At 33.6% G+C, this 14,848-nt stretch overlaps 1 protein-coding gene and 1 pseudogene across 2 annotated transcripts in view; one reads left to right on the top strand and one right to left on the bottom strand.

Annotated features, from left to right (window-relative positions):
* The window catches only part of LOC121490933, a 59,071-nt pseudogene extending 57,028 nt beyond the window's left edge, over positions 1 to 2,043 (bottom strand).
* The window catches only part of LRRTM4 (leucine rich repeat transmembrane neuronal 4), a 712,850-nt gene that overhangs the window by 320,484 nt on the left and 377,518 nt on the right, over positions 1 to 14,848 (top strand). The gene's annotated exons all lie outside the window — the stretch shown is intronic.

The raw sequence follows: 14,848 nt of genomic DNA, 5'->3' as shown, positions 1-14,848 counted from the left end.
GTGCTAACTATAGCAGTTTCATTCATTCATGTATTCACTTAATGAATTTAGTATCTTGCTATTTTATAGTTATGTCCCTCTCAATATGAATTAAATATATGTACCATGAATCTTACCATAAGTTTAGATTTAAAAAATACAGACTAAAAGTTATATTAAACCAGTATCAGTACTGATGTGATATTATTTGGAAAGCAGTAAGTATAGGGAGTAAGGAATGTAATAGCTTTACAAAGGCAAATCTATCAACCTGTTGCCAGTAGATGTATATACTGTTCTATTTTCTATATTTATCACAATGTAACATCTTTTAAAAGTAGCTCCTGTGATGGCTCCAAAAGTTATTAGGAGCCCTTGGGTTTTTTGTTGTGATAGTTAGCAATAATATGGGAAAGCCAAGTTTCTCTTGACTCATAGTTGGGCGTCAAGTATTAATTGCTCAATGTAAATTTCTCTATAAAACAGTTGGAAGGATCATATAATTGATACCCAAATATAATAGAAGCACCACTTGGGTGTGAAGTTAATTCATGCCAATTAATTTTCATCCTAGAGAATTATTTCTTTCTCATACGAAACCTATGGCATTTTAATTGGATTTAACTTTGTCATTGTTTCTACAATCTCATTATTTCAATTTTTTTGGAGAAATTCAATACTAAGTGAATGTTGGCAGGTTCTCTCCTTTCTTTGGCAAATGCTTACCAAGTGCTTATTCTAGAAAAGGTAATATACCAAATAAAGAAATAAGATCAACCCTACTACCCAGGAATATAAAATCTAGCAAGGTAACTGAGAGATCTTTACACTTCATTACAACTCAGGGAAACTTCTGATTAGTACCACATGAGAACCACAGGCTATATTTTTTTAATGAAAGAGCAAGCACCTCCTGATGATCTTGGAAAGCTTCATAGAAGAGGTAACATAACATTAGAGCTGATAAAAAAAAACCCACAAAAACATTAGAGCTGATAAACAGTGCTGCAGAACAGAAAGATTGGATATAGAAATCTCAAGCACAGAAAAGGATATGTTAAGGAAGCAAGGCACTAAATCTCTATTTAAGTTCCTAAGAACCAGTTCATGAGAATGAAGTTTATGGGAATGAAGCTGGGAATGATGTTGCCAAATGTTAGAAACAGTGGATACTAGCTTCATTCTGTCACTTTGTAGCCTGGCGATATTAAACACATTGCCTATTTTTCTTGGGTGTCAGGTCTTCATTTGCAAAGTAATGATATAATAGCTGATATCTACTGATTGCTATATGTCAAACACTGTGTTAAAGGTGTTACCCATTATCTCACATAATCTTCATGCAACGCTCATAAGGTGGGCTCTCTTTTTAGTCAACTAAAGCTTGGAAAAGTTTAGTAACTTGCCTAAAGTCACACTACTTGTAAAGAGCTGAATGGGAATTGAAACTAGGCCTGTTTGACTTCAGTTTCCATGGTCCTATCTATGGCATTACACTCTATCCTGTTTAACTCTCAGAGTAAATGTTAGTTTTAAAAGATATATGTATGAATAACTATCTAATCTTGAATGAGAAACAATCTCAGTGTGTAAAGTTTATCTCTTGTTTATACTTCAGTTTGATTTCTCCACCCCTACCACCAACCCTGACACCCCTGATCACCCCAAACATGCACACACACCACACCTGCTGTGACTTTATTCATTTTGCTTTCTTAGCTGTCAGTTGTAAAGGTAAAGTAAAAATGGAAACCATACTCTTGAAGTTTTGTGGGAAGTGGCATATAAATAACAGCCCTTCTACTCATCCATTTCCAAATCCATAGAGTAATAAATACATGAAACTAATAGATCAAAATATGACCTTTATTACTGGTGTAGCTGTTTAGAAAATTACTGGAGGTCCGTGGACAAGTGGGTGTGCTAATAATTGGACCCATAAGCACTGGACAACTATAGATTTTCCCTACCAGGAGTGTCCCGCTTACCACGAGACTGAGAGCAGACCAGATATGGATCTGAGGACAGATTGGCTTCTAAGAATGCTGCAGCTGAGTCAAGCATGCTGAGTTCCTTTTCCTGAGATTAATAAATATGTAATTCATTTCTCTTCCTACAAGAAGAGAATGCATGACAAGTGGGGAGGTAGGGAGATAAAGGTCAGAAGTTTAGTTTAGGCTGGTGGTTTTCATCCATGGCTGTACTATGTACAATGTAGAACTCTGGCAAAGGATTTCCTTGATCTGGTGTGAGTCTCAGCCACCAGTAATTTCTCCATATGAAAAATAAAGATCATGGAAAGTAAATTCTTCCCACTTCAGTGCTATCTTATTTCCCAAATACATTGACTTGTAAGATGTGAAATTACATGGTATCTTTCTGGTTTTTAATTTTATTAGTAAAGAATCAAATATTAGAACATTTCTCCATGAGAATAATGATTTCCACTTGTGCATAAGGAGGTACAAATTTCATATGTGTGTAGAAATCAGTATCTCCCAATTCTGCTTATTTTCTTTATGGCTGAGATAAGAGGGAACTAGAGTGAAGGGAAACATAACCCAGAAATTCCAAGGGCAAGTTTTCAAATGGAACTTCTTTGGGAAAGGTTTTATATATAATTCTAACAGTGTGAACATTATTCTTGGTATTTCCTAAGGATATCTGTAATATTGGGGTGGGGGGTAGGGAAAAAACAGTAATTCAACTTCCTTTGCATTATTTCTTTCTAATACATAAATCAATTCCTCAAAATATTCTTACCAGAATATACTTTTTTCTAAGGAACAACACATTAGTTTTCAATTATCTCTCTTTGTGGAGACTTTATGAGAAATAAAGGGCATGGTTTTCAGTACTGCCGCTTCTTTTCCCATGAATCCTAGGACAGGGCAGGATTAACCTTTTTCTGGCTGTGTTTTCCCATTAAAAAAAGATGATGGGGCACCTGGGTGTCTCAGTCAGTTAAACGTCCAACTCTTGGGCAGCCCAGGTGGCTCAGAGGTTTAGCGCCGCCTTCAGCCCAGGGCCTAATCCTGGAGACTTGGGATCGAGTCTCATGTCAGGCTCCCTGCACATGGAGCCTGCTTCCCCCTCTGCCTGTGTCTCTGCTTCTCTCTCTCTCTCTCTCTCTCTCTCTCTCTGTGTGTGTGTGTATCTCATAAATAAATAAATAAAATCTTTAAAAAAAGTCCAACTCTTGATTTCAGCTCAGGTCATGATCTCAGGGTTCTGTGATCTCGCCCCGCATCAAACTCTGTGCTGGGCTAGAGTCTGTTCAAGATACTCTTTCTCCTTCTCCCTTTGCCTCTTCCCCCCACCTAAAAAATTAATTAGTTAGAAAGAATAGAATAATTCATATTTTGAAAAGACATGGAGATATTAAATGAAGTAATGAATCTAAAGTTCATTTGTATGTGTGTGTGTGTGCATGTGTGTGTGTATGTAGAAGAAAGAGAGGAAAGAGGAAAGATAGGAATAACATAAATTTGGATAAGGTTAATTTCTAACAAACTCCTTCATGTTGAAGAATTCCAAATCATGATATTCTAACTCCAAAGGAAAATCAGACTACTTTTCTCATATAAGTAAGTTAAGTGGAATGAGATATAATATATGAATAATACTTGTAAACATTCAAGGACAATATTGAAGGCTTTGGGCATTGATATAATTTTAGTGCTTCATTAGCCTGCATGTTATAGAAGTAACTCTTATTTAGGTATATAGTTTATTTTAATATAGTTTTATCACAATTTCATTAAAATTTTTAATAAATATTTTTTGAGGAAAGAAAAATTATTTTTTGTATATTTTTTTATTGGAGTTCGATTTGCCAACACCCAGTGCTCATCCGGCCAAGTGCCCCCCTCAGTGCCCGTCACCCAGTCACCCCATCCCCCTGTCCACTTTCCCTTCCACTACCCCTTGTTTGTTTCTCAGAGTTGGGAGTCTCTCACGTTCTGTCACTCTCACTGATACTTCCCGCTCATTTCCTCTCCCTTCCCCTTTAATCCCTTTCCCTAATTTTTATATTACCCGAATGAATGAAACCATATAATGTTTGTCTTTCTCCGATTGACTTACTTCACTCAGCATAATACTCTCGAGGAAAGAAAAATTAAAAGTAGATGCACAAAGCGAAAAAAGAAAAATAAGATTAATTCTGCAATCTTTGTTTATGTAGCCATATATATTTTTGGTAACTCATACTAAGAATAATTCAGGTCTTCTTATAGTTGTTTCTCCTGTGATTTGAGGCAAGCTATCATGATTACTTTGACTTTTCATTACAATTTTTTGAAGAGTCATTTATTTGAGAAAGAGAGAGAACAAGCACACAGAGGGAGAGGGAGAGAGAGAAGCCAACTTCCCCGCGGAGGAGAGAGTCAGATAGGGGCTAGATCCAGGACCCTGGGATCATGATCTGAGGGTAAGGCAGACGCTAAGCTGACTGAGCCACCCAGGCACCCTGATTCCAATTTTTAACTCATTTTTAGAAACTTCTTTTAAATTCAGTTACCTTGGCTACTCCTTTCATAAAAGTTGAGAAGTCAGATGTCATTGTCTTTTCTTAATTTTAATGAAAAGGCCTCCATTATGTAGGATTTTAACCATTCTTTGTGACTGATAATAATTCTTTATCATGTTATTAACTTCTCCTTCAATTTCCATTTAGTGAAAGTGTTGTGTTTTGTTAAACAAAAGTCAACGTATGTTACAGTGTATTAAATTCTTTTGGAGGTGTGTGGCTCCAGATTATATGTTTTTTCACTTTAAATCTCATAATGTGATGAATTTTTATTATCACATTTTCTAAGACTCTTAGCACTATCAGAATTGTGGAGTTAAAGATTTTTGTTCTCTGTCTCTCTCTCTCTCTCTCTTTTTTTTTTTTTTATTTTGCCTTATCTATGACTTGGAAGATATACATCCTAAAATCATTAGAATACTTGTTATGTTTTAGTAAAAAACAAAATGCCAAACCTAATTATTTCTACTGAAATCATAGGTAACACTGAATCATTTGCTCTTCCTATGTTAAATGAAAGCTTTCTGCATATTTTTACTTCCTTGTTCATTATGCTTTTCCCCCTATATCACACAGTTAGTTCACTGAGAAAAATGGATTTTTAGCTCTAGATAATAATGTTCTTTTAAATAAAAGATGTCTTTCTTCAATGTGTTCACTGATTGTACTTTATAGCCATGTCACCAGTAATTATTTAGATATTAAATATGGATACGCCTGGTTTTATTGTTCATAAGCCTTTTTATATCACATTTTTTTATAATTCAATATCAAACTGGTAACTTTTCTCCTATGACCTTTGTGATTTTCCTTACTTTCTAATGTTTATTGGTAAGTGTTTTTGTCTATTTCTGTACTGGCACTGCACTGTAATTGTTGAGATTTTTTATTGTATTATGTAGTAGGGCTGGTACTTCATGCTGTTATTTTTCTGAACTTTGCTTAGTGTCCTTTGATTATTTTTTCTGTGTGTACTTTGAAATAATCTTATTAAATTACTACACCCCTTAAAAAATCATGTTGCTTTTTTTATTGGCACATTAAATTTAATAGAATAGTTAATAGAAGTAGAATTAACATCTAACATTGTTAGCTAACTGTCCATCTTACTCAGTGTTATTTAAATTAGCATTCATACTCTGGCTCATTTTTTGAAAAATATGTACCCAAATAATTTATCTTTTTTTTTGTTGTTGTTGCTGTGTGCTATTTTTATGGGAAGTTTTGCTCCTGTACCTAGAAGTTTGTGTTCCTGTTTGGTGTGTCAACAAAATAGTAGTTAATTCTTTCCTGGTTGGTACTATTGCCTTTCTCTTGAATCCATTTTTAGCCATTGTCAGTTTTTTTACCACCATCCATTTAGTCAAATGCAAATCCTTGGCACTGGGATGAGAATGCCCTGTGGTGCCTCTGGTATTTGGGCCACTTCTCTAAGTCTTTAAGAATTTGTCCAACTCTTCTCCATCCCTCTTTCCTCTTCTGTTCCACTGTCAGATGTCGTATTGCTAGTTCAACTCAGATTTGTCTAGGAATTTTGGGGACATACTTCCCACTATACCCATGTAGGATGGGTATGTAGGATTTTCCTTCATGCAGTGAATCACAGGTGTTGCCCTCAACCCAGTTTAACGTGCAGTGTAGTTTATAGATGTTTCTTAAAACATCTAACTTCTGTCATTCTATGCTGGAATCAATGTCTTCTCATTTTTATATTTCTTTGGTAAAATCTTTTGGAATTAGAATGGAGAGATTAACTCATGGGCTTAAACCATAGTCTCCATTCTTCAAATCTGTTTATTCTCATAAATCTTTTAAAGAAAAGAAGATTAGAGAGCTTTATCAGAGTCAAATACAAAGCTGTGGAGAGTAGACTTTATACAGTTAAGTATACTGAAACGTCATGTAATTCAGTGTTTATTATCCATGCTTGATTCTGAAAGGGTGTACAATATGTCTGATGAGATTGGAATAGAGTGTACCATAACCTTCTGGATTCAATTGTTTCTTCCCCAACTGGTTTTTGTGATATCCTTTTGAGTTAGCTTTTATGACAAATGGATATCACAAATTCATAGTACAGTAGCATAAATGAGACAATCAGAGTTTTCTTCCAAATACAAATGGAAATGAAATTGGCATGGGTTCAACATCAGGACATTAAAAAATAATTTTCATGATTTTTCAAAAGCTTTCTGGGGGAAAAATAATGACAGTTATATTTTATTGGAATGAGTTTTTTACATGAATTCTTCTACAAGTGTATGAGATAGAACTAAATTTTTATTTGATTTAGGGGGAAATTGCAGCAAACTACTAATACAGGTCACACAACTAATTAGTGGAAGAGCCAGGGTTTAAATCTATACCATTAGATTCCATAGCTATTATATTTAATGTATTAATAATGTCATAATTGCTTCTGTGCGTGCAAAATATAAATAGAAGAGACAGAGAGAGACAAGAGAGATTAGGCAGCCGGTAGGCATAATTTGGGGTATCATTTTGCCATGAACTAGTTTTCTTCACTTTTTGAAAGATAGACTATCTTACCAGAGGAATGTAACATACTGAGGCAGAAGTAGACAGAATCAGGATACTGTCATATCCGCCTGGAACTGTTGAAGGTTTAATCTCTATTGTTTGTGAGAAACTATAATAATTCTGCAAGAGTCTCAGCAAAATCTTCTGTGTTCTTATATTACTTCCAGTGAGTTTTCAGATGCTAACTTCTTATACTTTGATATCCAAGACTAGACTTACTTTTATAAGCAATCTAATAAGTTGTCATTTTTACTACCTCATAAGTTTTTACAATAATTTCTCATACATTCTCATGATAATTTCAATTCAGCTCTTGATTATAAGCCTTCAGTTCTTTAAAAAATAATTCTGTTAACGTTATACAGCACATTTAGATATTTCTGATCAACAATTCTTTTTGTTGATTAATTTTCCCCATTTTCATCCAAAATCAGAGAAATTAGTAATTTAAAAGAATTGGTTTTCTATGTCTATGGCCATGACACTTTTCAATTTTGACTACATTGAGATCTGCAACCTGGGCTTAAGGTGATTATGCTGATAAGAAATCAGTCTTGTCTTAGTAATAAAATGAGTTGGCTCTTATTCTCTCTCTCTTTTTTTTCTTCCCCTCCCGCTGAAGCCTGAGTCATCCTTATTAGGACAGTTTTATGGTCTAATTTTTTTTAATAGAGTAAAACCTGACATAAATCAATGGAAAATCGAACATTAAACCCCTAAACCTTAAGTGACTTACTCTCAATTTAACCACACAGTCTTCTTGAAATACTGATGAATGACAAGTAATTACTTACTCAATGCAATGCTTGTCAATCAACTGAACAAACAATTACTAAGTTTTACACCATATTATTCAGCAAAACCCCAAGCATCCCACAGGGAAAAAGTTAAATATTTCAAAGACACTGACTCAGGACATCTGTAAGTACATTTATTCTGCTTTGTTCATTGACTTCTTTGATTACTTCAGGTACAATGCCAAATTAGATTTCCTAAAATAAAGTGAATGACCCTAGTGGCTACCACCACATTTCAAGAAGTTTGCTTACTGATATATTAATTCTGCTTGCTAAAATGGAAAGAATTGTAGACTTGGCATTCAAAGGCTTATGTTTTGCTTCTTTACCACTTACCAACTAGGTCATTCATCCATAACGGTGCCATAGTACTTCTGTGACTTAATTATTCATGTCCTATCTTCATTATAGATTTAAAGGTATTTTGAGTTATGCAAAATATTCTTAAAAATAATTTTAGAAATACTGTTATCAAAGGTAAAATAACAATTATTGACAATGATTAAATTAATAGATCTAAATCTACATGTATACATGTGTACATGTGTGTATAAATGGATACGTACATATATATACACACACACATATACATATATATGCAAATTCATTTATAAGGATTTGGGGGGATATAGGCAATTTGGCACTACTCATGTAAATGAAAGTTAGCCACAGTTGCTTTGAGAGCAATTTACAATACGAATCACATGTTTTAAAATTGCACCCTTTGGCCCAAAGATTCGTCTCTAGAATATAATCTTAGGGAAATAATAATTTCCTGAAAAATTTAGGATGAGTGATATCACTACTCAAATTTGTTAGGAAAAATAAAACTTTAGGAAAACTTGAAGTTCAGTATTAAGGAATTCACAAATTATACAGTTTTACTGCTACCTGATAGAAAACTATGTAGTCATTAAATGAATACACAAAATAGTGAAAAATTTAAAAAAAGCTTTAAAATTTATGCACAGTATAACTTCAAATGTACAAATACTACCTTTGAGCATAATAATTCCGAGCACAGTAATTCTAGATAATTTCTACATTGTTCTACATGCAATTTCCACATTTTTAATGTGCTTGAACCATGATATATTAATAAAATATTCATTATAATATAGTATTAAGATAGAGCACTAATAATAGCTGACTTTTTTTGGAGCACTTGGTATGTACCAGACACTCTTCTACTAATGTAATGTAATGAATATGGTTATTGTGAATATTGCTAAGTATACACAAGAATCTTTCTCTTTTGAGTTTCTCACAATAGTAAAGGTCTTCTAAAAAGATTTTTCACTTATAACTGACTCTAAATCTCCTCACGAGTCTTGGAGACAAGTGACTAGAAGGGAATGAAATGAAAGATTGAGAGGGGTCAGGAGTTGTCAGTGAAGTCAGTTGACTTCCTGTATGGGTAAGGGATGAATACATGTGGATTGTAGCTTAAGCTTTAACTGGCAAGAATCAAGTCCTAAAGAAATAATCCAGTTTCAATGTCACCTGTGACCTGGTCTTCTTTGTTTATCTGCAAATGTGTACTTTAATCATGGAAGCTCCTTAGACAGTGGAAGCCATAAGAAAACATTTGAGTTGGCAGATTTATCTTCAAGAATCTTCACTTCATGGCAATGGGTAGACATCAGAATAAAAATGTTTTTGTTAAAAGCGATAGATTTCTGTACCCTAAGAAATTTTAAGAGATTGGATAAAACTCTGAGGACTTGAAGGCAGAAGGTACTTTCAGATATAATAGGAAGATAAGAAAGCAGTTTGTGAAGTATATTCATGGATTCCTTCCTCACATTTTGGATAAAGAGAATACTTTTGCTTTTTAAATATTCTAAGTAATGATTCCAAGAGATATGATTTAAATAATTTGTTACTGTCTGATGTATATTATTAAGGTAATACAGATGACTATGGCTTGGGGATGGCTGGAACAGTAGAATGCCTGAAATATAATAAAACCAATATACGAAATGAGTCTCCTATTCACTACAGTTCATAGCACAGTGTATAAAGGAGTCTATCACCTTGGTCCTGACAATCCAACTGTAAATGATTTAGATTGTTTATTCCCCATGTCATCATCTCCTGCTGCCTAACTATTGATTTGATCATCAGCATCTTTTTCAGAGGAATTATTAAGAAAAGAGAAAGAGATTGAAACCAGATATAGAAGTATTTGTTTTCTTATCGATGATGGAAGCAATGTGTACTTTGTAGAGTGATCATATCATTCCTGTTTGCATAGCCCCACCTAGTTTTAGTACTGAAAGTCAGGAATTGTAGAAGCCCCCTTAGTCTCAGGCAAAGCAGGACTTTTGATCATCCTTATTGCATGCTCTGTATAAGTACCTTCACTCAGATAGAGAATTATATCCAGGGTGATGGTGACAAATGTGAAGAGGCATTGACAAACTGGAAGGTAGTCTCACAAGTCTAGAAACATTAATATGATGACTGACTTTAAACATCTGAGGAAATTTCATATCAAAGAGGAAGAAACCAATCTGTCACCACAGTGGCGAACTCAGTGAAAGGACAGTGAACTAGACTTTTGACTTAAAATAATAAAAACCATCCGGACCCTCTAATCTGCCTACCACTTATTACCCTCAGCTTCCCAGACCTTGGGTAGACAACTTCCTATAATGAAAGTGAAATTCCAAAACACAGATTAAATATATGTCAGGAGAGCTGTATAGAAGATATCAGAATTGAGACTTAAATCCCAAGATCATCCCTAACTCTGACGTTAGGTAATTCTAAGAGGAGATCAGGAAAAGGAAAACAAAATGGAAGCATTTTTTTTCCTTCGAATTTAAACTGACTACTTTCTTGGGATGGCACTTTACTTACTTTTTATTTATTGAAGAATATTAAAGTTAATTCTTTATGATCTGGCAAAAGGAAATGAAATCATGACCAAATTCAGTTTTAGTCCTGTAAGTTCAATTGAGACTGTGCTGTTGCCTCTTAATCCCTGGGTTTATTTATGTTTATTTCCATGGCAGACTCTTCACTCTAGTTAATTAGGATCATATCTTCCTTTTTCTAGTACTATCCTTTATTTAGCAACTTGCCCATAATTACCAGAAGATCATATCATTTCTTGCTTTACAGAAACTTTTAGGATCTAAAAAGAATTCCCCTATTTATTGTCCTTTTTATTTCAACATACTTACCTCTTTATCTCCTCATCATTTCTTTCCACTTTTGAAAATGACTGCCATGTTTCAAGTTGGCATTTCTTCTTTTCAACCCTAATCAAGTACCTAAAAAATACAACCAAAATTTACACTAATTTCAAGTACCTAAAAAATACAACCAAAATTTACACTAATTTCTTCTATTTGAAGTATCTCTGCCCATGGAATATATCTCTCTGCCTTCAATATGTTCAATTCTCTTCACATAGAATAAAAACTGTTCTATTTGATCCCACTGCTGTTTCTACCTATGATAGTTCTTTCTATTCCTTTTACTAAAAAGCATATTGACAGAGAAATTTATACCTTAAGAAATACAAAATCAAAAAAGATCAATTTGTTATATATTTTGATTCCTTTTTCCCTTCAAAGGTTTACAATGTCTGTTTCTATAGTTCTATTGGTAAGCAAGATATATGATACATTCATAGATAAATTACATTCATGGTTCTTGCCCAAATATGTTAAAGATGCTTTTGTCTCTTTTCTTAGATAGTTGGAGATATATGTTGTATGATGAAAAAGAAGGAAGGGGAAGGTAGACATGAGGTAAAAGAAATTGAAATTGTTAGTGGAAAACATGAACCATGAATGAAGGAAAAGGTTTAGAAGACACCTCCATTTTCTGAAGAACGTTGCTATGGCCCTTAAAAACAAACACTATGACAGTATTAATTTTCTTCAAGAATATGCTCATGGCTCCTCAAATCCTTATATGCTGCACAAAAGAAGTTTGTGGAATATGTGTTGAATATCCCTATACCTGTTCTTGCCTCCAGATGACAATTACCTAATCTTATTCATTATTTTGGTACTTTTGACTTACTTTATTGTTGTTTTTTTTTTTTTTTTTGCTTAAATTACTAACCTCATTTAAATGTTCAAATGTATCCTCAAAGTTTTATAAGGTTCTTACCGAATTCTTTCATAAGATTGGGCATTTGTTAAATCACTAATCTCAGGTAAAGTCTTGTGGAATATGTGTTGAATATCCCTATACCTGTTCTTGCCTCCAGATGACAATTACCTAATCTTATTCATTATTTTGGTACTTTTGACTTACTTTATTGTTGTTTTTTTTTTTTTTTTTTTGCTTAAATTACTAACCTCATTTAAATGTTCAAATGTATCCTCAAAGTTTTATAAGGTTCTTACCGAATTCTTTCATAAGATTGGGCATTTGTTAAATCACTAATCTCAGGTAAAGTCTTATAAGAGACCAATATGAAATTGAATAAATGATCAATTGGTCTTATTTATTTGAGAAATATAAAATATCTTAAGACATTACTTTCACAATATCTTAATGACATAGCTGGAATGATAATGTCTCTAGTTCTACTTCATAATTTTGGGTAGACAGAAATGAAAAAAATCAAACGTTGAATAAACAGAAACGAAGTTGAAAAAACCAACCATATTGTGACACTCAGTAAAAAAAAAAGTCTATTCTTGACTAAGATAAATAATAGTTGAAAATAAATATGATGCTAAAAAATTGATACAACATACAATAAAATGTTTTTGGTGGTATCTAAGTTATTTTCTCTTTTACTTCTTTGGTTATTATCACTTGAAAAATCCTTTTTCTTATCACAGATTACTGGGTTTGACATTATTACCATTTACACTTGGGAAAATACAAAGACCAGACTCCTCCTCCCTTAAACTTGGGCATGACCATGAAACTTGATGTGATCAATAAAACATGGACAGAAGTAACTTGTTGAATTGAGCATTTATGCTTGGCACACAATTCTCCATTTTCTTTTCCTCCTGTTGTCTTGGCTATCAATATTCTAGATGGTTGACTTCTGTTAGCCTGACTCCCAAAGTGGGAAAGACACGGTAGGAAAGTCCCATTGATAAACTTGGAAATGTACCATGACTTAGAAATAAATTCTTTTTAATTTACTGATATTTGGAGTTTATTTGTCACTGAACCATACCTCTACTTATCCTCACTGATATATCACAGGAAGATCATGACTGAGCTAGATTAAGGGTAAATATCACACACATATTTATCACAGAAAAATAGCTTCTGAGAATTTTGTCCACATGTTTTGGGGGAGAGGGTGGGTAAATTTTTGTTTTGTAATGGGCAGTTACATCAAGTTACGTGAAAGAATGCTATTGTTCGTATATTCAGTTTATTTATTTATTTATTTATTTTATGATAGTCACAGAGAGAGAGAGAGAGGCAGAGACACAGGCGGAGGGAGAAGCAGGCTCCATGCACCGGGAGCCTGATGTGGGATTCGATCCCGGGTCTCCAGGATCGCGCCCTGGGCCAAAGGCAGGCGCCAAACCGCTGCGCCACCCAGGGATCCCCGTATATTCAGTTTAGAAAGTTAAGTGAAGGTAGAAGGATCTCTATGGATACTGAGTAAACAAAGGAATACACTATGCTGAATTATCTATTGTAAACATTGCATCAATGTCACCCCAACATGCAATCTTTCATGGGAGTCTGGAACTACATTTTCCTGGATTCCCTTATATTTATGGGTCCAGTTGAGACTTTATCAGTGAAGAGTATCCCTGTAAATTTTCAAAAGTGTAAGAGAAGAAAAAGCAGTTAAATTCTAGTAATAGTTGCAGGCAGATCCTAGGAAAACATCAAGTTTTTGAAAATTGCCAGCTGAGGTTCCTAGCAGTGGCACTCTATGAGACGCTCAAGTTTCATTGTGACTACTCCATGAGCACCTGTGAATCATCCATTTGTAGCTGTGGCTTCCTGGAATTTTTCAAACTACTGTACACATAGTAACATAATTTAAAAATACATAATGTAAAATTTGATACATCTGTGAAAAGAAATTGAAAACTCCACTATCCTAATGTGAGATTCATACATCAATTGCTTAAGATAGAGGAGGTAGATAAAAATTCAGTGAGATGACAAAAATTTCACATCATAGGCTTCTCTCTAGATGTAGAATGCTGCTTTACCTTGATCACAAATATATCACGTTAAATATCAATATAAAAAAATAACTATATTTTTTACATTTGGGAAAAGATAATCTTTTCTAAATGAACCAAATATGACTGTGTGACAGGCACAAAGGAGGGCACAGATGGACTGAGCACTGGGTGTTATACTATATGTTGGCAAATTGAATTTAAATAAAAAAATTTAAAAAATAAAAATAAAAATAAATGCACAAATATTGCACACAAATATTAATTTCAAAGTCAAGATCAAGACAAACAAACTCATTATCATAATTTTTATGACATCAAATTTACATTTTATGTTTTTAGTTTCAAAATTGTATCTTCTTGATCTTTTGGTAATATACATATTCTATGGAGGTTATATTAAGTAATATAACTCTTCACACAGTACTTGACATCTTATTGATAGATCCCACCTCATCCCACATCATGACCTTCATTTTTTCACTCTTCCTTACATAAATATGTATAAAAACCATACTATAGCTTAGACTTTATGATGAAGCAGTGAACAATACAATATTTAGATTTTCTAGTGCTAACTCCCTCTTGGAAATACCTTTTAGTTCATGAATTATGTTTTACAGTGTTTGATATTTATTGAACTCTACAACAATTTAACAAAGATTATTATGAAATATTTCATAAATACAAAATGTGTGAAGAACAATATGCACACTAATGACCTGGAGGGGAAAAAATGAGTAAGCAGTTGAAGGCCTTATTGTGTCCCTTTCCAGTTTCCATATCCCTATGTCACTCTGAATTTCATGTTGATATGCATTTGTTGGCACTGATACAAAGCATGCATTTCCTTTTTT

This window comes from Vulpes lagopus, chromosome 5, assembly GCF_018345385.1.
Source record: "Vulpes lagopus strain Blue_001 chromosome 5, ASM1834538v1, whole genome shotgun sequence".
NCBI classification, from domain to species: Eukaryota; Metazoa; Chordata; class Mammalia; order Carnivora; family Canidae; genus Vulpes; species Vulpes lagopus.
This window is presented reverse-complemented; position numbering and strand designations above follow the sequence as displayed.